Source organism: Neopelma chrysocephalum, unplaced genomic scaffold (assembly GCF_003984885.1).
Source record: "Neopelma chrysocephalum unplaced genomic scaffold, ASM398488v2 Primary Assembly neopelma1_79, whole genome shotgun sequence".
Classification (NCBI taxonomy): domain Eukaryota; kingdom Metazoa; phylum Chordata; class Aves; order Passeriformes; family Pipridae; genus Neopelma; species Neopelma chrysocephalum.
This window is the reverse complement of record NW_020897740.1, coordinates 2,075,481-2,098,840: the sequence shown is the minus strand read 5'-3', so window position 1 is coordinate 2,098,840 and position 23,360 is coordinate 2,075,481. Positions and strand designations below refer to the sequence as shown.

Here is a 23,360-nt window from a genome sequence, read left to right as displayed (position 1 = left end):
CAGAATTTATTGTACACCTTGCTCTTGCCTGCTGGCTCTGCTGTGGGGTCGGTGGCTGGCTAACATATGCAAAAGGCTGCTAAACAGTACAATGGAGACAGGCCTGCTCAGACCACCGGAAAAAACGGTGCACAAACAGGATTTGTGTATTTAAAAATTATTTTTATCTTTCCTTCTAGTTCAGCAACTTGGACCATGATTTCTTTGTGTTTCTACTAGAAATAATAGATAAGTGTTGGTCTTTCAGGGCAACTACTGAGTCAACAGTATTTTCTCTGAACATAATACAATAAATGTGGCCTGATTTTATATAATGGTTCCTATTTTATAAAATATACTTTGCTCTTTTTGTCATTGTCTTGTGTAAAACTCATCTCATTCTAATTGTGTTATTCTTTTCCTTTTGTGCTGAGAAAACACGTTCCATTAACCATCTGACTCTTTCAGCAGCTACTAGTTCTCGGTATTCCTGTGCTGCTGGTGCAAGAGTCGTTCCTTTAGAGACTCCTTCTCTTGAGTCCTAGAGTACTGTAACAGGATGCTATTTGAACAGGTTAATTCTGGTAAACAATCATTGATTGTCTCTTCAGAGAACTGAAAAGTCACCTTAAGTAGTGAAGCGTTCAGATTTTCATCATTGTACTGGGAGCAGGGCCCTGCAATTCCTTCCCAAGTATCCTGTTTGAATCTGACAGTGAAAGACCATCATTAGAGAGGAGCAGTGAAGGTGTGACGGCACCCTGGGCAAGTTACCAAGTGCATGCAAAGGTCAACTAGTGGATGAAAGAGGAGTGCAGGAATTAAATGAAAGGAGGAAAATGCCACCGTTATGCTGACGTTTTCATTAAGAAAATCACTGAATACATGGAACAAGTCTGACATTTACTTATACGGTGGCAGAAATCAGTAGGCTGTGTGTAGTGCATGTTTTCCTGTTCAGTCAGCATATTGTACAGCTGTGATAAAGGGAACTGTAATCATTTTGCAATAACGGTGATACAAAATTGTTCATTGGCTCAGCTTTTTCTCCATTATGTGAAATATATTATAACTGGCCATATAAGTCAATTTCTTTCATTATGCCTCCACACATATCATGGCTGTAATCATCCTTTTAAAGTGATTTCTCAGATGATGCTCCTTTCTACACAAATCACACACTTTTTCTCTATCTTTCTCTTAAACAGGTGTGTTCTCTAAATTACTGTAACTGGACAGCATATATTGTAAAGTCTCATTTCAGTTATATAGCTAGAAAATTTCACTGTAATGCCGCTTAGAGAGAGGAGAAATTCATCAGGCCTTAGTGATGGGTAAATCCGTCATGGACTCTGATGTGGTGCCTTTCTGCATTCAACAGTTAAATATGCAGGTGGAAGAGTTAAGTCTCCATTGGACTCTTCCAAATTACATCACTTTGGCAATATAAAGAGGTCATAAAAGGATAAACCAGCCTTTAGAAACGCTCCTCACTTACGATGTGTACTGGGGTTACAGGCAGGTCCAGAATGGTTCATTTTCTGGCTCTTCTGGACAGGTGGATGGCTCATAAGGGATGCTTGCAGCCAGAATATGAATTACAGTAGCTTTAAGCTTTCTCTAATTGATACCAGAAGTTCAACAGGTTCCCAGGTAACCTGAAAATACGAGGAATACTAAGGTGATTCAGAAAGCTTAGTAGTAAATTTCCCCCCTCCGGAACTCAGTAACAAATTTCGTACTGAGTTTGAGTGTAGCAGAGTGGGAGACCAGATTTAATGCTTGACGTTTAATCTTCTTGGAAGATGCTTATAGCACTGAGCCAAAAGCCCTTGGGGTATGGCACATGGCCTGTTCATTTCAATTTCATGGCCTTTCAGTTTCATTCCTTCTTCTGTTTCTTTGTCTGCATTGGAAGGTCCATTTGCACAAAGAATGGTATTAAAATTAATGTCCATCCAAAACCATAAAGAGGCCTTCAAACATTGATCAGTTATATTTTACCCTGCACCGATGAGATGGGATGTGCTGTAATACTTCCTTTTCACAGACCGCTGGAAAAGGATACAAGAGGAGCATTGGTTCTATAGCAATTATCTTTGGCTATTGTGAAATTATCACTGCAAAGGAGGAGACAAATCAAAGAGAAAAGTTCAGCCAAAAGATAGGAACGACCACGTAGGATGGTCTGTGCTGCTCCTTGCTATTACTGAGTGGTGACAAGAAGCTGGGGAAAAGTGGTACCCTAAATTTTTTTCAGGTACAGACTACAGTCATGTGTAAGCATGTAGAACGACTCAGGAGGTTGACCACTTGTAGTTTGAAGCCAAGAACTGTCAGAGTATTACCTGCACTTCTAGTCAAATCAGGCTCTTGGGAGCCTGTTGGCTCAACATACACAGTGCATACCTGGTAGTTTACTCACAAGCTTTCTTTTGGAACACACCAGCCAGGTCCTTTTCAAATCCAACCTGGACGGGGTTTTGGTGGTAGCTCACTCCAGGGACAACTCATTTTCATGTGTAAAACTTTGGTATCTTTGTTTATGTGGTCTTCTCACACTGTCTTGGCAAACCTTGCACCCTAAAATGTCTTCATAGGTCACATCCTATACCCACAGCACACAGTATTGACTGAGCATTGTGTTCGAAAAATACCTTTCTGGCAGATTGTGTTAAGATTGTTATTTTGTGTGTTTTGAACAGCAAAAACAATTCCCTTTTTTCAGGATGGGTATCAAAGCAGCAAATGAGGCCAAAGGGATTAAAGCCAAACACAGCACAGTGTGGTCTGCAGTACTCTTTGAACATAGTTAACCTTTTACTGATGGAGTCGAACCCCAAGGAAATGTAGATGCAAAAGCTGTAACAGGTGGTCTGGTGCCAGAGAATGTTTTTCCTAGTGTAGATGAAGCCTTTATCTTCTTATAAGTGTTACCAAGCAAGGCCAAGGTCATCAAAAAGGTCTGTTTTGGGGCTGACAATAGATAGAGGAGTTTGAGTTCTAGACAAAAAACTTCTTCTGAGTTAGAGGTGTTTCTTTTCATATGATGTTTCCTTTCATGGCGTCACATTAGTTTGTCTCCAAGAAAAAATAACAGGATATATGTGGCCTTATTTTATAAATGATAAAATGACTGAGGAATGTGGGAGAAAAGTCGTATATTTTGGACTTTATCCTTCATATTAAATTGAAGTCTTTACTGATAATTTACTGAGTCTGATATTTCTCATTAAATGATCACAGATTGAAGAAATCAATCACTGTATTTGTCTCAGCACGGGGTGAGCTTAACAGGTGCCACAGGAGGGGTATTTACTAATATTTTTCTCCATGAGCCACAGTTTAGCTGAAGCAGGCATTTGTAACTTACTGCATTGTAGTCCTTTGGGGAGAGCCCCGTGTCAGTAGAATAAAAAGGAGATCTGTCAGGAAAAAAATGCTAACTTTTTTTTTGTTTTCCTGGGTAAATACAACAGTAATAGGTTGATAATGATCAAATTATCTGTCTTCTAAGAAATTATATTTATAAACAAATGTGTTTCCTGCATTTGCAGATGCAATAAACCAAAACCAAATGATGTACTGACGTACAAGACATATTCCAGGATGTATTTCTACCAGTTTTACTGCTCCAGAAATTAGGGTTTTAGAGTATTTTTTTCTGTACCTCCATAGTTGAAATGTGGTACTCTTAAAATGTGTTCTGTTTCTTTTGCTTTCCTATTTTCAGCAGTTTCTGTGTCTGTGTCACATTGTTATTTCTGTTTAATGATCATAATTGTTAGCTTGAACTTGTTAGACGTTTAGCAAACATATAACCTGCCAAAATTAACAATAGATTGTAAAAACTGCATTTATTCGTATTTCTATATGCTTTGAATAAATGTGCTGTAACTAACCATTTTCAGTTAAAACATGAACACTTAAAAAAAAGGTGGGGGGAACTGAATTTATGATCCATACCGCAACCAAGTGGGAATGAATGCAATACATATAATATACTTTTAAGAAGCTGGATGCCTGTTACAATGTGAGAATTTTACACTCATGATATTTTTGTTACAAAAGTAGTTTCATTTGTAATAATCAAAGTATATGAGTTGCGGTTAGTATACATTTATACATTTTTATATTATATGTTTTTATAATAAACCTATCATCAGAAAGACAAAATGCCGAAAGTATTGAAATAAACTTTGTGATTTAGGAAAGCTTTGGTGATGGTGACTAGGTGCCATGATTAGAGGCATATTATAAATGCATAAGAGCAAGGCAGGTGATTTAGGGAGGCAGAAGACTTCTCAATGTGACAAAATGCCTGCTGAAAGTAGCAAGTGAGTTTTGAAGAAATTCCAGTTGCTGCTGGAAGAGACTCAATTGCATCTTGAAAAGACGATAAATAATATCCAGTATTTTTAATAAGGGGCAGTTTAAAATAATTTTTTAACCTAGCTCATAGTTGTAATATGTGATGAGAATTATTTAATGTAGCAGCTGTATATCAACAAGCTTGTTTTGTTTCAGAAATTAATGTCTTTTCTGAGGCTGTCAAACCTTTGCAAATGGGAAATAATTACCCAATACTAATTACTACTAAAAAAAAAAATTAAATAAGCCATCACTAAAATGCTGGTTTATCTGGTAGATCTCATCCCTAAACAGATAAAACAGTTAGGGTGGTGCTGGAAACTGAGTTACTGTCCAGATTGTGCAGCACGCTGTCTGATTTCCCTGAGCTTTTTAAAGAGATGTATCTCTCTGGTATAGATCCCCGTGGTCTACTTACAGGGAAATTTCATTACCATGCTGTGCGGTCCTCACGGTGCTGAAAGTAAAATATTGGATTGACAGGCTCTTGTTGTGGAGCAGGGCTTATTGATGATGGAAAGACTGATTCAATCTCTAATCCTGAAGAACGACCTGCCACCTGGAGTGATAGTATACAGATGGGTGCAATCTAAACTCTCTTTCCGCCTCAAGTTGCATTTGGCTGTAGATTAACAATGTGATTCCATATAATGAAGATGGTTGTTCGGTGCAGTGGCAATTTTCCATTACTGACATGCCATGTCAACAGTTCTGACAAAGCTGTAAGGACAATGTTTAAATGTGCTACATCTGGCTGGGATGGTTGCCAGGTTATTAACAGCCCCATTAAAATTACCTGCAGAGATCTGTGTCAGTAGGAGAGAACACAGTGCACTGTTTCCCCTGCAACTATCTATGCAGGCATAATAACAGTCCAGTAGAACACACTTGGAATAATACAGTATTATGGTGATAATAGCAGCCTTTTTACAGTTTTATTCTGGTGAGGGAATACTTTATAGCTTTATTTGTATTGAATCCAAATCCTGTGGCCTTACTCAGGCAGATATGCTGTTGAAGTGAACAAACATTTCACCTTAGGGTGGAGTTTTACCAGTAAGTCTTGGTTTTATTAATGATACTTCAAATAAAAGTACTCTGAAGATGTATGCATATATACAACCATTTTTAAAGAAATATATGAATATTCTTTTAATTATCTGTTTTTTCCCTTCCTCTTGAATGACCATGTAAGACTCCCAGTGAAGCATATATAATATGAAAGGGGTTTAAGGCGTTTTTCTGAGTAAGAGTAAAGAGCCATGCTGTCCCAGAGGACACTGCAGAAGGCACAGCACATTTTCTGGTGAGACTCCCCCATTCCCTTTGAGTGCAGAGGGAGCACTTGCCAGTATAATGATAAATGGGCTTGTGATCCTAGCTCTCTATAAGCAGATTTTAGTCCAAGCTGAAACATTCCCTCTAAGTTCAGTACTTGAATCCTGGAGAAGGTTTTCACACCCTGTCTCTTACCAATCCTTGTAGTGTCTGCCATAATTTACTTCCAAGCTGTGTCTGTTCATGTGTGTCCAACAGGACAACACAGAAATACCACCTATACCTGCCTTTCAACCCTTCCTGTCACTCTGGGCCCCAAGTGTGACCTTTAGGGTGACTTCAGGGTTAGTTCATAACACACAAAATTAGAAAACGAGCCCAAATGAGGCTGTCTTAGCCTGTTATGGTTATGTGATCAATGGTATCAATAAAAAGCTGGAGGCACTTCAAGTCTGATTAGAGTTCTCTTCTCTGGGATGTTGTAGTGAGTAAGTGTCATTTCTTTGCCACCTGAAGGAAAATATAGCACTTTGGGTGCTTTTGTGTCCGCATGCACAGGCTCTGGCCTGTGTCACTCCTGCTCCAGCTGCCTGAACCAGTGGAAGAATTTTTGAAAATTTGGGGCAATGCAAGGGCTCTTGACATTTATTACACATGGAACTTTCTACATGTGGCAGATATGGAAAACTAAGTATAGAACGAGCAATATGACTTAATGTCTGTTATACCATATGCTTTTCCTCCTGCTGCTTTACCAGAGAAAAGGGATGTGGAATAACCTGACCTCATTCTGACCGTGGCTGTGTTTGTAACTCCTTGGGGCTCTTACAGCCATGTGAAGAATTCTTGTTCTGCTGCACCACAGTATAGGCAGATAAAATACACATCTATGAGAAAACCTGGAGCAAAGGGAGTACAGTTTTGCACCTGAATTCTGCATAAAAGTCTGCCATGGATACTCTAAAATATATATTACCTCTTATTTAAAATTAATTTTTTAAAATTCCTGGGTAGCTGTTGGGCTTGATATGAGTCATAGCAATATACATGTAATGCCTATGTTTCAAGTCATAAGAATGAGCTGTATTACTGCAGAGTAGGTGTCATGAAGAGTTCTGTGCAAAGACAAAGGATAAAACACTTTTAAATTTTAATTTGACTTGGAACTTGGTCTGTGTTCTGTGCTTTAGAAGTAAGAAATGAAAACCAGTGAAGGCAAGTAATTTTGTAGTGTTCAGTGACACAGGTTCATACTTTGACTCATTTTATTGTCTGGTGGTAGTGCAGAAGTAGAAACACAAGTGTGTGGTGTGAACTATGTGGCTTGAGAGAGGGAGGGCTGATCTCACAAATGAGCTTTCCTAATTTGTTTTATATTTCACTCACATACTGAGGTAAGTGTAGGCCTTTCAAACCAGCTTAGGAGAAGAAATGTCTAAGAAAAATAATGAAGGAATCTAATAAAAAATCTAACTTTCCCACCTGTGCTGAGAAGATTCAGCAACTGAACATCCAACTGTGCACAGAGTATTGACTCAAAGAGGTGCATCCAGTTGAGATATTCCACTAGTTCCATAGCGAGTGAGCAAAGATCTGTTTTTACATGACTTCATGGGACTTGTATCTGCCTATACTGGCAATTTAGCTTCATACTTAATTTTTAAAATATCTTTTACTTAGACTGTGTTGGAACTAACAAATTACATTATTTAAAATGAAAAAGTAAACAAAAATGTTATGCTGCTATTTTTGCTATAACTACCACTAATTTTCTCATTTAGAAATGGAAACAGTCAATTACAGTCTATTTCACTTTCAGATTCCAATATTTAGAATAAGTTTTTTTATCTTTTCAAAAACTAGAAGTACTTTACCTTCTGATGGAGAAGGAGGAATCATCCTTATCCACCTCAAATATATTTCAATTAACTGTATTTTTATGAAACTTGTTTGAATAGAAATTAATATTTGAGACAAACCTGATTAAATGGTGTCTTTAGGGACAGATATATAGAGCAGAATATTGCAAGTTCAGTTTGGTTTTTCTTCTAGGGAATCTCAGACTATCTTAGAGTATTTACCCTAAATTATGTGGTTAAATTAGTTGTCTGGTACTGTTGTACTAGATAAATACAATAGTACCGTTTTTAGATGCTACTCATAGCAATGGGTATATAAGATGAATTGTACCAGTCCTATTAGTCCACTGTCTATCTTCAGCCAGATAATTCCTTGCTTTTAAAATTAATACAGTCTCTATTTCTCATAGTAGGTCAGGCATCATTTTCATTTCTTTTTCTACCCCTTCTCAGACACTGATAAATAATGATGGCTCTCTTACATTTCAGGGTCCTATTGTAGTTTCAGCTGCCTTTTTCTTTCTTTCTTCTTGAGTGAGTTTGACTCTTGGAACTCTCTGTTCTTTGCCATTTCCCTTCACTTTTTGTTACTTAGCTTTTATTTAGCACCTTGCCTCATCTCACTCTTTTTCATTGATGTGACCGTTTTTATTTGTAGTTCTGGATCAGTTCCCTCACTTACAGTCTTAGTCATTGTCTTTTCTTGATGTGGGACTTAGGTGAGACTTCTTTTCTTCATGGTCTACTAGCTACAAATTTCTTTAATAATCATCTTATTTTGTCTTTTTGTCTATCGAGTTCTGACTTTTGTCCTACCTCTACAACCTTTAATGTATATACATAAGATTTTCTCTCATTTGATTGTCTTACCTTCCACTCTAACCTTATATTTATACTCAAGACTATGCCACATAATGGATTAAAGCCACAGCTCATCACAGTTTGGATCCACATAAATATATGGCTAGTAGAATGCAAGTGTCCCTGTATTTAGTAACCACCTGCCTAAAAATCCTTGCTTTCCTTGTAGCAAGTGGTGCCTAAAAGCCCCTAACCCTCTAGGAAAAGTTATCTGAAGTCTCCTCAAGAGCAACCACTCAGGCAAAGCCACGTTTTTCCAACCTATCATCTCGCTGGGCTGGCACTAGAGTTCAGTAAACATGACTTTTAGGATTTCCTGAAGTCAGTGCCTTAATACACATTTGTAAAATGGGCCAAGAATTTGTAGAATACTTTGTCTAAGTATGATACTGTCTCAGGTATCTTCTCTTCCCCTGTATATTGATTTTAACAGCCTTTGAACTGCAGAGAATTACAGGAGAAACTCCGTCCCTTCCAGCCCTGAAACAGACACCAGGTAGAAATCTTGTTCAACGATTTTTTTCTGATCACATTGCTTGCTTTCTCCCTGATTCCTCTGCCTGTTTTTCTCAGCAGCTGTTCTGGCATCATCCTTGCTTTACTCTTGCTGTTATTTTCTTCCTCTCTTTTTTTTTTACCTTCAGATCTCTTCTCATCCTTATTAACAAAAATAAAATAAAAAACATCTCACTTCGCCTTTCCAGCCACTGTATGGCAAGTATTGGGCTTGGATATATAAAGTCTTGATATTGTTATTACAAGAATAAATGCTTCCAGGAGTTATGTTATTATGTAATTTCCAAGTGTTGATGAGAAGAAAAACACTACAAGTAATGATGTGACCAGACAGTCTTTTGCATAGGTTTCCTTACCAGTAAAGTTTTTGAAAATAATGAGCATGTTGTAGAAGATCAGTTGTTAAAAATGCAAAACACAAAGAACTGTCAAACAACTTCGAGGGCCTGATTAATAATTCAATTAAATTGGAGGTTAAGGACTTAGTCTATAGCTTCACTTTAAAGACCTGCAAAAAAAAAAAAAGAAGATACTTAGAAAACTAGTTGGTGAAGTAAACTGAAAATACTGATTGCTAGCATATCTAGAATTTATTTCCATATAAGCAGAAAAGCTTTTAGGATTAACCTCAGGCTTCATAGATAAATAATAACTTAAAAGAGACTGTTAGGGTAATATCTGAAAGGGAAAGATAAACTAACCAGCAAAGACAGCTACATCATGGAGGTCAGCAACTGTTGGGATTAAGTGAGAACTGTTAATATTTAATCTGTGTTAGACTTTATAAAGGACACTTGAATCTTAAAGGCCTTGAGAAACTGCAGGGTGAAGATTCAAAGGAGGTTTCTAGCAGTCCAACATTCTGGAGTAGTCATTCAGTGATAGCAGGGAGAGACTTCCTAACGAATTTTAAGATAGGTTTTGATGAGTCTTCCTCATCAAACAGCCACTTACCTTAGTCCTTTAACACTTTTCCAGCTAACCTATATTTGTCTTCTATGTAGTTAGTCTTTGAAGTTAAGGTCTCAGGCTTCCATATCACAGTTTGTGTTCACTGGACTTCAAGTACTTTTTCCTTTTAACACTTGAGAAAGAACAAAGCAAAAAGTAAAACTAAACACATGTCAGACAAGCAATGAATACAAGTTGGGAAGGAATTTATTTTCAACTGAAAGGTACATATATTGGAACAACAATTTTCATTAATGACTTTCTCCCCTAGTGTTATCTCAACCCCGCTGTGATTCATGTTTCTTGGGATTCCTCCTCCTTTTCTATTGTTTGTCTAGCATTAAGTCTACAACTGAGCAATTCTCTATCCCCAAGGTTTGTATTTGCAATGAGAGATATGGGCACTGAGCCCCATGCTGCTAGAATTCCATTATTTTCCTCTATGTTTCTGTCACTTTTCAAAATATGATATAGATCCAGCACCTGTCTTTTTTTTTGCTCCAGATGTCCACCATAGTGGCGTTTAGACCTCCCAGGGTCCAACTCAGAATGACCTATACATGCCTCTGGAGCATCAGCTAAGACATCCAAGGTCAATGTCCTCAGATCACCATCCAGTTTCTCAGCATTAATATGTTATGATGTGTTAAGCACATTTCTGATGGGACTTCAGTGTGGGTTACCTGATATCTGGCTGTCCCAAAATAATTTTGACAAGAATTCAGTACATGACAAAACTGCATTCTTTAAATAAGGTTATCTATAATGGATTTAACAATTCAGGACAGAAAAATGTAACTTCTGCTTTTTGTACCTTTCTAAGTGGATATCAAAATTTTCTTCCTATTTCTGAGTCTATTTCTGTTCCTCTCTCCCTTGGTCCCTGAAGAAGGCCTTCTTGCCTTAGGTTTTAACATACTCTTACCATTCCTATGTCCTTGTTCTGCTTTAGCTGCATTTCATACACTGGCTTAGATCTAACTCTTCTTCACAGGTGCACCTCATTTTCCTGACATCTACTGTTACATGTCCATCAGCAGTTTCAGCATCTTCCCTGTCATTCAGGCTTACAGCTCCTATGTCAATTTTGACACTCTCTTCCCTCTTTCCAGAGCAAGTTGTCACTCCATCATGTCACTATTCTCTGTCTAACTGCATCTTCCCTCTTTTACTTCCATGACTGGAACTGTTGTTCAAGATTTAGTTGTCTTTTGTCTCAAACACTGCAGGTCTAATGCCAGCTGGATCCCCTGCATTTGTCCCAAGAGTAACTAGGAGAGTCCTCTCACCCTTGTCACTGTTTGGTATCCCTACAGTGCATGTTTTTTGTCTCCTACAGCTTTCAAATTTCAAGTGTTTCAGTGGAAGTTGTTGCACTATGGGACTGAAAACTGGCAGCAGAGGGCAGAGGCACTGTGACTCTTTACTAAATTTGTTGTGCTGGCACAGTAAACCCCTCAAGCTTTTATTGTCCAGGAAACCCACACAGGAGTGCTCTCCCTGAATCATCTGAGTCAGTGCATCACTGACCAGGTGACTTTCTGTGGGCAACAGGATCCTTTGTGGGATCATCTGATCGGCTCCTCTGACTAGGAAGAGATTTGCACTGCTCTCTGGGCTTGACTTAGGCAACAGATTATTCAGGGGTTGTAAGTGTGTTGAGGTTTTGATGTCTTCAGAAACCTATCAGGGAAAAACAGTATATTTCATTATGGGGGGTTAAACATTAGTTACTGCCATAAACATCATTTCTGATACTCATGATGGAGAGTTTCAGTGCTTGTGGTGTGCTCGTGTAATGCTGCAGTCAGCAGCCTGATGGGACAGTGTGATGCTGTGCTGCAGTTGTAGCATGAAAAAGTAAAGTCTTCATGATGAGATTTTATACTAGCCCTATGACTGTACTTCCAAAGCATCACAGTACCTAACACAATGTTAGCTGCTATGACACAGTCCAAAACTCAGAAACACTGAACTTTTGTTCATTGTTTATTAAGTTGTTTCAGAAACTTGCCACAGACTATAAAAGTTTGCATAAGAAGTGACTGTTTCAGTTCTGTAAGGTGCAGCCTTCCAAAATTCACTTCTTATTGGTCTTAGAATATATTGCTGTTCATCCTTATTTGACTGATTTAAAAGGTTGAGAACTACAAGATTATGGATGTTCTATTTTTTCCCATGTCTCTTCTTTATTGCCTTTTTTCTTTGTTATCTCTCCTCTTCTTAAAGTCTTAGTGTAATCCTCACCCCCTTCTACAGGGAACTAAATACAAACAGTTCCCTTGACAATAGTTAGTACAGGACTCCATAAAGAACTGGCACAAAATTAAAGCAGCAGGGAAATTTCCAGTAAAAATATTGCATAAGCTATGTATATACACAGAATATATCTGTAGCGTAATTATGAATGTGTCACTCTCTTGATAAAACTTTAGTAAAGAAGCTTGAAATATTTATTATCAATAACTAAAAGTTAACTTCAGTTAATATCCCTTTTATGTTCACAACAGTGAATGACTTTAAAATTAAGGGACGGTTTTCAAGATCAGGTGCTTCTGTGAATCCAGCTCGGTGTGTGTTGGTGGATGTGAGGGGTCCAGTGGTGTGTTCCTGGAATCTGTGATACTGAGACTTGACAGTGAGAGAATGATTGCTGTGTTTGTCAGGGCACCACTGCCCTCATCCAAGGGTGTGTTTATAGGAAGGTCATACAATTCCTTAAGTTAGGAATGAGAAAACATATGGTGTATAATACTGACTCATGACAAATGAATACACAATGCATTTAAAACCTCTTGTGCCTGTCTTTTCATGTGTGGCCTCTTTCCTGGGGTTTACTCTGGCATTTCAAATGCAGTTGCTCAAGCATCATCTTTGTCAGCTAAGGCTGTCTGGCAAACAGGAAATCTGCTTCCTCTTCTTTAAATGTTCATAGCTAAAAATACATATTCACAAGGGAGACACTAATATTAAAACTGCCACAGTCCCAATTACTATGGCACTTCCTAGGTACACAGGAGGTGTTAGTGCCAGTTTCTTCCCTCCTTGATTCCAGCCGTGGTCTAGTGGCTTATCAGCTGCCATCCTCATGTCACAACCGCAGCTGAGGACATGTAGAGAGACACAGCACCAGCTTCACAACAGGTCTATAAATCTGAATTTCTCCTTTTTTATTCATGAGTTCCTAAGTCACCAAGATTTCAATCTCAATTTTGGGTTTTCCGAACAAAGAGAATACATTCCTTTGTTACTTTACAGAGATGCAATAAACTAACAATAAAAGTTAAGTACATTTGAAGTACGTTAAGTCTTCCAGAATTTTATCAATTCGAGCAGCAACACATTTTCAGGTTCGTAATTATAAAATAAAAATGAAATATTCTTAACTTCTCTAGAATAATTTTAAAATTGATGTAACATATATTACATATAATATATAATCTTATATCTTTTTATGTTTGCAAAGCCAGGTTAAAACCAGTTTTGACAGTATTCACAGCATCAGAAGAAACTTACTTGTTTTGGATGTTATGTATCCCACTGCTTTGCATGCAGTATATCACAGTATTATGTGTATCAATGTACAGGCGTACAAGAAAACAAAATGGAAGCAGAAACTATTAATGTGATATTAATTTCTATTTCTCAATTAGTTTCGCATCACCTGAGAGAAGATATTTGGGTATATTTGACTATTTTTCAAAAGAAAGATGGAAAATGATAAATTTACTTCTAGTCTAGGTCTGCTTGTGTACTGGAACCAGTAGAAAACAGGATGGAACAGCAACCACATGCTATGCTAAGGCTTAATTCTGTATTCCAGCAGAGTCTTGAAATTGGCCATAATTTCTGTGTTCGGTGGTGGGTTGTTTTTTCTTTTTGCTGTTCCAAATGAGAGTGAAGAATTCCTTCCTGTAGTTAAAATGTGTTTTGAATGAGCAGGTGTTAATTCAGTCAAATTTGCAAGCTAATTTAACTTCCTGGGATTTCAACTGTTGAGGCACAAGGGGAAACATTTAAAAAGTGCTGGCAACAGCAAGAGCCTACAGATCATTATTTCAGATTGTTGTTTTTGGAGGAAATGTGATGCAGCATTTGGTTCATCAGCTAAAGTTCCATTCTATAGCATCAGTCAGGCTCAAGGAGGTCAGTCTGTACCCAGATCTCTTCTGAAACCCTTTTGTTCTCTGTATCCATGAAAGAGTAGTTGGAAGCAAAAAATAGACCATGTCAGACGAAAGTTGGTATCTTGGCATAGTTCCATTAACTTAAATGGAGTGATACTGATTTACACAAGCTAAGTGTCTGCCCTTAAGTCTGTTGTTTAGAAGTCATCCAGGAGTATTTTCATACCTTTCAAGGGGATGTTCACATGATCTCTAAAACCTGTGACACTTTAGTAACTGAAGTGTAAAGCTGCAAAGCAGTAACCAAGGCACTTTCTTTTTAAAAATTGCACTCAAGAAAAAAGCTACAAAATAGCTTTATATCTAAAAATAGTTCTGTCTGATTTGGAAAGTTCAGATGCTGTGGACTGAACTGTTTGTATCAGGCTGTGGTAAGGATTCTGCTACTAACAATGAGAATTTCTTTCCATGCTGATGACGAAAAATGTATTTTTGGTCAGTGAGTGACGTATGATTAGGCAGCCCCAGATTATCCACACTATTTGTCATGACAGCAATAGAAAACCTTTTATGCTATTTCTAGATAAATTAGAGTGATTTTTTTTTCTAATCTAACACCACAGGGGAGCTTCACTCTTTCTAAGAGAGAAAAGATAGACTAGAACTTACCTATTCCTTTTCAATTATATTAATTAACCTATTTTTTCATTTTTTAATGCATTTTTCTTTTTGTTACATAAAGTGAAAGTGTGGAAATTGATTGCAAGTCCAGAAAACATTCTACACTGGGAAACTTGTACAGACAGATCTATCTGTATCTGTATACAGCCTCTTAGATCCATTGGGGAAAAGAACTTGAAAAGCATTTATATGTTTTAAAAAGTGAGTAGTTTCTGTGATGTTAATAACCTTCCTTCTGTCCCTAAACTACATTTTGTTCAGTTCAGTTAAATCTGTAATTGGGCTTGCCTAGGCTTTTCCTAACAGGAAAATGAAAAGCATAGTTTTCAACTGTTCACTAGAAAAAAAACCAGACAAACAAACAACAAAAACCAAACAAAAAACCCCAAACAACTTTAAAAATGAAAGTTCCAGTGTTAATGTAGACATTTAACCAAGTGAAAATTCATCTTTTCAATTTAGGCTGATATTTAACATATATATTTGCTACTAACTTGGTACTGTTGAAATATTTCATGGAACCCCATTTTCAACCTCCTTCTTCTCTGTGGGGAGGGCTCTTTGGCCAGACTAGATGGCAGATCATGCTCTTCCCTTGACTGAAGTATAGGGGGAACTTAGTGCCATCCCAGCATCTCAGGTTCCCCTGAGAGAGTTGAACTGCAAGAAGAAATGAAACTTTGTAGATACATTGATATGCTTCCCTTCATAGGGATTTGTTCAGACAGAATTAAAAAGCAGAGTAATTATACAAGAATAAAATATTTTTTATCCTTGAAATAGAGTATCCACATGGGGGAGTTATATCAGCATAGCTATGGCACTGTAATTATCCTGTTAAAGCGAGGCCGCTCAGATTCTTCTTCCAGCTAAACCCCAATATGACCTGTTACCACAAGTGGGAAGAAAGGGAATAAAGCAGGTTCATTGGGCCCTTCATCGCCTCCCACATAACACCTTCAGATAAAAACTGTAATTCCGGTGTGGATAAGAACAGCAATGAATGAAATAAAGTGAAACATAGAAGCTTTTTTTTTGTACATTATTGAAATGTTCTGTTAACAAAATGAGCCAGACAAAAGATAGAATATGATGATATGGCACAGCGCCGTGCTCTATGGAGATGTCTAAGCAGTTCTGAACACCTGGACTAGTGTAATCAGTAGCTTATTTTATTAGCACATTAAAATGCATTTTAAAAGCAGTATTTTGCAATTCCAGAATATTTAATTTTAAAATTAAAAAGACATTTGAGAGGTGAGAAAAATAGATGAGATTTTTAAAAATATGCAGTTTATTTACTTTGTTAACAAAATCTGGGTGACAAACAATAAATCATTATTTCAAATTCACTCAGGAGATTAAATACAGTGCTCTCTCAGCAGTCTGAGTCATAATTCTTGGTCCGATTCTCTCTTAAAATTCATATCTAGTAATAAGAAATTTAAAATATCCCTCTAATTGCATCTTATTACAGTAACTCCCCAGTCATTTGTTCTCTAAGGCTTTAACACTGTATGTTATCAGTGTGTACCATAGTGTCTCACTTCACTTTAATCTTGGTGAAATCTGGTGTCTCTCCAAAAGTCTGTTGTTTGTAAAGTCAGTTCTTTGGAGCTGTTGTTTCTCTTGTTAGTTTACCTAAGTTGCTTTAAGTCATTCTCTTTTTCCTAGTGATACAATACTTTGCAAAAATATACAGATAGTGTAAAGGAGCTGTCAATTATCTGATTGAGGTAAGAGACATTGTCAAGAAGACACTTTATTAAAAAGGAATTGTGGATCAGTTTATCAAAGAAAGACTTGATATAAAAATGATATGGGTGAAGTATAAGGGTTAAAAATTCAATATGTGTCATTTACAAGTTTTTATAGTACAATTTGTAAAGTAGCTGCTTCAAGCTCTTCAGGGAAGGAGCCATTCTTTTATACTCTTCTCTTAAGCACCTATCAGGATATGGATGCTCAGAGATATGGAAGTGATTAAAACAGCACTTATTAGTTTGACAAAGTAAGAATGTGGAATGTGGAAAACTTCTAAGAGATCCAATCATGTTGTAAAAATTAAAAAGGGAGTGAATAAGCCCATGCTTATGGAGTAAAGAACACACCTCAAAGCACTGGTGGCAGCTTCCTCATTGTAGTGGGGTCACCAAGAAGTTACTATAGCTTTGGAGTAGGATCTGTGCAAGAGAAAAAGCAGATAAATTAGCTGGCTTTTATTTCCAAATCTTGCACATCTCAAAATCATTTTGATGGGCTTTAGGAGCATCCCACCTGTGGAATACATGGCCAGCTCCAACACCTGTAGCCTCAGCTCAGGGATGACACCAGTGGAGAAGCAGAGTAGCGGAATCTTTTTCCCCCAGCTCCTCGGAGGTCTAGCCAGCAGCAGTGTGTTCCCCCAGTACTGCTGGCCAGGTGAATCCAGGAACAGCAGCTGGTTTTACAGGAACTGAAGGAAAAAGGTTCAAATGCTTCAGCTGGTTCATTACAGGATGTAGACAGGTAACAAAATCTATTCCTATATTTCCCTCTAGCAAGAATCTCAGGAGTGTGTGTGAAGGTTAGAGTAGATCATCTAGTCTGTAAAATTAGGAAGCATCAGCTTTATGATGGCCTATGCAAACTTCATTTTTACATTTTATAGAACACATCCAGACTTCATTAGATATTGAGATCACCATTTTCCTCAGAGAGACTCTTTTTCACAGAGTCTACACAAGTTCTCACTCTCTTTAAAAACATGTTTTTCTAAGCTTTACCTTTGTCTTTAAAGACATTAGGTTAGTTCACTGGATTTCATTTGTTTATAATATGTGTTTTCAAGGTTGTTTCTTTTTTGGGGTAGCATATCTGAAGCAGTGATAGTTTTTTTGATGTAAGAATTCATTATTTTCAAGAAAATAACCTCTAAACAAATGGAATTTAGAAAGACTACATACTACTAAACTATTTACTTGTAATTTTTAAGGTAAAAAACCCCAAACCACGTTTCAAAGCTCATTGTGAATGGGAATTTAATGGATTATGCTACAGTGCATTCTGATAATGATTCACCAAATATTTATAGTTGATGTATAAGTGTGATGTATATCTATGATGTATATTTACTTATCAGTGGAATAGATTGTCCAGGGAGGGCGTGGAGTCTCCCTCACCGGAGATATCCAAAAGCCATCTGGACACAATCCTATAGAAGACCCTGTTTAAGTAGGGAGGTTGGACCAGATGACCTTCACTGGTCCCTTCAACTCTGACCCATTCTGTGATGTTGTGTTTTAAATCTTAAGAAATTATTCCTAAATTCAAGGCTTAGTTTTTGTTTGGAGTTCTTTAGCTGCCACCTGCTGTGGTAGAACAAAGCTTGGTCCACTGCATTAGCAATGGCTGTAATGAGTTCTCAGATCAGCCACTGCATATAATCACCTAAAGACACAACAATAATAAAAACATATTTTCCAAATAGTTATTTGGCAGCAACTGTGCTTGACTGTATTCCCAGCGGAAAAAGGGACTGGCTTGAATTTAACACTTTCAAATGGATGTAAATTAGTTTAATACAAACATAAACTTCACTCTGAAGCGAACGCTAGTTATTAAAAATAAATAAATCTGGAACAAACATGCTCCAGTAAAGAAGATTGACATGAGAGTAGCAGTTATATTAAGAGATATTAGATTAACATCCTCTAATTTTATAAATCAAGCAATTTGTCAGCTCATTATATATATATATATATGAGAAGTAATTTATCAGAAGATATCCTTTTTTTAGCATCACAGAAATATGTTTTACAAACCTTTCCATGAGAGTTAAGATGCAAAATTAACGTGTGGAAAACAAACAGAATTAGATTTACCTAGCCTAAAAGAACCATCATCTTAAAAAGGATTGTATGAAATTTTAATTTCTATACAAGCTGCCAGTAATCTTTTTTTGGAGAGACAGGATGTGGCACTAGTTCTGGATAACAATCCACTTATTTTCTTCGCTGGGCATAGTTACCACTGACATGCAACCACTGGCATGTGTTTGTATTTTGCATCTAATCAGCAGATTTGAATGTAATTATGTATTTTGCAGGTGAGGTGTTAATGTGGGTTATATGGCACATCAACTGTGCACTGCCACTTGAAATGGCCCACTGGAAAATCTTGAGACAAACAGCATTGAATCAGGCTCCCAGCCATGACCAGCTGCGCTAAGTACCACTGGCATCGCCTCAGACGTGCAATTTTCAGAGTGAGCCCACTGCTAGCTGCTTTTAAAATGTGTTTATGGTGGTGACAAAAACTTTCCATCATCAATTCTTCTTAGACCTCTCTGCCTCTTAGCTGAAAAATTACAGCTGCCTGCAAGGGGAGGGATGCTCAGTTCTATTAATTTTCATTGGATGAAAAGGATCTTTTTTCCTTCAGGCTAAAGGTTTAACCTTTATGAGTTTCATGAGTAACAAAGGGCAGCCAGATTTTTATTACATGGGGTAGAGCTGTACATTTGTTCAAAATAATCAGCACTGGGCAATCTACTGCATATCGATCCAAAACAAACCTTATTACCCATGTAAGCTGTTTCCTTCTCAAGTCAGCACTTGGCATAGGAAAACAAACTTCTTTAACCATCAGTTTTCAGCTTACCATATATGTCACCAGAGTCTGATATAATGTTTGAGACTGATGACAGGGATGCTATCTAGGGAAGCACATCAACAGATTTTTGTAGGATTTTTTTTTCACCTTCAACAATCCCACATGTTTATTTAGAAGCTACCTTTCTGAGTACACAAGCACTTCCACAGGTACCCTGTCTGGCTCAGCAGTCTAAAGAGGAAAGAGCCAGCAATACCTTTACAGTGTTATCTTTGCAGATTTTATAAAAGTAAAGGCCACAGAGGCTTTTTAATTTATAGAACAGTGCTGGTAAATTCCTTCTGAATTGCTGTGGAGGGTTTGCCCCTCTCACGGGGTTGAAGAGTGGAAAACATACTATGAGGGTCTTTTTGGAAAGAATCACTTAAGCAAGCTCAAGATTGAAGGGAGCATAGGGGAAAAGGAGAAGGACAAAAGACAGGGTTTAGTTTTGGAATCCTCTTTTAGTTACAGAAGCCCAAATAGTATAGAATCTGTCTTTTGACTTGTTACTTTGTTGAGGATGAGAAAATCTTCAGCTCAGGTATAGTTACACAGACATCATGAAATTATGATTGATGAGGCAACAGTAGTTGGAAGATGAAGGAAGAACTCATGAGGTCATTAGTATCACTTGACAATGAGAATATTGCTATGCTGAAGGGACTGGTAAGAAATGCTCACAAGCTGAAGAGCAATTTCATCATAAACAGGACCTAGACTATGAGAACTGTATTTTTTATTTTCAATATCTGTCAGCCCTCTCAATATTTGAGAAGGACTCTGTCTGGTCTTAATTTGGAACTGTGGTTAAATACAAGGAATTGTATCATAGTTGTGAGGTGACTTCGGGTGGAGATACAAGTGGATAAACGGGCAGTAAAGTGTAGCAGCATTGGTGAGTCAGCAATGGGAGGAACTGAGGCAAACTAGGCACACTCCCGTTGCAGTGTAAGCATAGTCTACGTATGCCCTCAATCTATTTCTATGTGCTTTTAACCTCTGGTTGTTAAAGAAGCCTTTCTTTCTCTATTTTTTTTTTAATTTTTTTTTTTTGTTCACAACTAGCATTTCTCTAAAGGGTAAGAATACTTCTTAATATCTGACAGCCTTGAACTGTGGGGAATGCAGTATTACCTGTTAGGTCTCTAGCAGAATACAAAAGAAGCCAAGTTCTATTAATGCTTTGGTGGTACAACGGAAGTTGTGAAAGATGAGAAATCTGACTACTAACTGCCAGATACTGAAAAACTGTAAAGGAAAAAGTAAGAATTACAATACCAAAGTTATGGTCTTCCCCAATCATCTGTAATCTTAAAAATCAGGATTAATAACAATAAAAGAAAAATCATTAATTTTACTTCTAGGAGACCAAATAGGCATTTGGAAGTAAACAGATCCTACTAATGAGTTAGTGAACTCAGTTAGTATGTGGGTGATGTTGAAGTAGTATGTGATGTTGAAGGGATTACTGGCTTCTGGGCATTTCAGATGTATCTTGCACAGAGTTAATGCACTAATATGTGTTTGTGTTGATAGAAATAGTGTCACTGGGTGAATGAGAGCCTTTAGAGTCTCCAAGTGAGAGCTGTCATCATACAAAAGAAGACAATTTATGCGTTGTTTTCATTGTTTGGTGTGTTACACTGTAGTAGGTGAAGTAGAGCTCAAAACCGAGACGAGTCTAGTAGTTGTATTCTCCTTGAGTGCAGTTTTAAAACTGAATGAAACTATTCTTTTCTACACAACATTCTTTAAAAAAAATAACAAAGTATGGAATGTGTGATTTAGTTTTTCTAAGCAGAAGTTAAATAGAAGATTCATTCTTCATCACTTGTCTTTTAACCCTAACTTACTTACACTTAGTAGACCAAATAACAATCAGTTGTATAGCAAGGATGCTGGATTCTTCTTGTATTTATCTGCATAACATAAGATAGTTCCATATGAAATCTTAGTACTTTGTCTGTCATTGCTGGTTTAGTATATATTACACTAACATTCCTCAGGCATTTCCTCTTGAAAGAATACAATACTTTATAGACTCATATATCTCGTAAGGAAGATGAGAATAAAGTAGATGAGAGCTAGTCTAGTCTAGTTCTGTAGATTTTCAGAATGCCTTGCAAACACAGTTGTGAATTAAAGCAGTCTTTTTTGTATAGTTTTAGCTAATATGATTTTTGTGTGTTTTAGAAAGAGAAACAGTCTAATTTTGCTCTAGGTATGTTAGTTTCTACTTCTCAATGCTGTAATAGGAAGAGTTCGAAAGGATGCCGAGATTGAAACCAAAACACTGTTGAAAGCTCAACAAAACCCAATATTTATTACCAAGAGGTGGCCAACAAAATGAAAATCTGAGAGAGAGGAAGGAGTAGGAAAATAAGCCCTCAGTACGACTCCCTCAGTCCCCCAGATGTGGCTAATGAAGCTATCTTACCAACCAGAATGCCTAGAATTACCCATAGCAGAAGCTGCATTCTCAGAGAGTCGGCAGGCTCACAAGATAGCGGGCATCCCCGCAGAAGGCAACATTGTCCTTTGATGTGAAGCTTGCATTTTTCATCCTTCTCCCCAGCAGGAGCTCTCTGCTTTTTATACAATTAATTGGTGATGTCTACCTGGGCAGGTGTGGCCAGCACTGCCCAGCTAGAGGCCTTCAGTCCCACCCTCTGTTGTGCAAGTGGTATCTCTTCTGCGCGTGCGTGGGTACCTTGAAATTCCCCCCTGCACTTGCGCACTAAACCTCAGGGGTCTTTTCTAAATAAGTCTGGGGGTTTACTTCATCATCCTACTCTTCACTTTCCCCTTCAAACACCCTTGAAAGGTGATAAGCCAATCATAAGACAGCAATTGATTTCAGTTTATACAAGATGCTTGCTTCAAAGACGGAAGTTCTCGTTTGTCAGTGCTTATTTTCTCATAAATTGACAGGAAAAGAACAAACTTTCACAAGTGGCTGGGCCAAACACAGACCAAAGTATCAACATCTAAATAAGCCCTGATACAAATGCAAAACTCCTTTTGGTATAATTTGGATTTCTATTTTGTTTTGCATTAGTTTTGGTGGGTTTTCTTGCTGGCTCTGCAGTATTTCAAATGTAGATTCATCTATATATTTCATTAGTGATCTCTTCAGGTCAATGTGATCCAAATTATTTAACCAAAAGATGAAAGCAGCTTTTAGTATTTATTCTTAAGAATCTTATTTTCTGAATTTCCATCTGTTGGTATTAAGAATTCCTTTTCAACTGAAGAGTTATTTTGAGCCTTTTGAAATATGTTTAAGGCCCTGGTCCTTCTCTTCTTCTGCCTTTCTTTGTCTTTTATTGCTAGGAATATAAATAATCTGTGGTATGTAACTTAATTCTTATGACATTTTAGGAAATACACACAAGAATAACAGAAAGCACCCAATGCAAAGTCAATTGTGATGATAAAGGAGGAGCTCAGCCTCTGTGCTGTACTGATTCTTCTACCACTTTCAGAATGACCCTTAGGAGAGTTAATAAGAGCATATCCTCCATAGAGATCTGCTCTTTTGGGTTTTTTAAGATCTGGGAGTTGTATTGGTGGTTTTTGTTTGGTTTGGACGTTCTTTTGTTACTTTTGTGTCTTTTCAGTTGGTTCTGCTGTTTCAAGGAGAAAGATGCACCTCAATGAGAAGCAATAGACAGTGTAAGGTTTTTGAATACTTGTCTGTACAGTAACGAAAGATGTTTTACATAACTCAACTTCCACAAGCTCTTTTTGAAACTCAGCCTTCCTTTCACAATAACAATAGGAAGGTTTCTGTCTGATCTTGTGGCTAAAGGGGCTTATGCAAGACTGTGATGCATAAATGGGGAGTTTGTCTTGGAAATGAAGTGGGGACTTTAACTTGCATTACTCAGAGACTGATATTACCATTTTGCACATGAGACTATTGTCCCTGTTCTAAAGGTTGTTAAAAGAGTGGATAGGTTATAGAAAATAGTTATAAAAAAAAGGAAAAAGAGTGGATCAAGTGCCTTTTAAAAAATTTAAAAGGTCCATCTGTTTAACTGACTCAGAAACATTGAGAGATTACTTAGCAGCAGCATATAAATTAATATTTTGATGCTAA

General features: G+C 37.3%; 1 long non-coding RNA gene across 1 annotated transcript; it reads right to left on the bottom strand.

The window, feature by feature from the left end:
* Nucleotides 1-15,238: 15,238 nt before the first annotated feature.
* On the bottom strand, nucleotides 15,239-17,029 carry LOC113970730. The gene is made up of 3 exons (XR_003535309.1): nucleotides 16,901-17,029; nucleotides 16,735-16,806; nucleotides 15,239-15,283 (listed from the first exon to the last, which is right to left on the bottom strand). It is a non-coding gene; the product is annotated as an uncharacterized LOC113970730 (long non-coding RNA).
* Nucleotides 17,030-23,360: the final 6,331 nt, after the last annotated feature.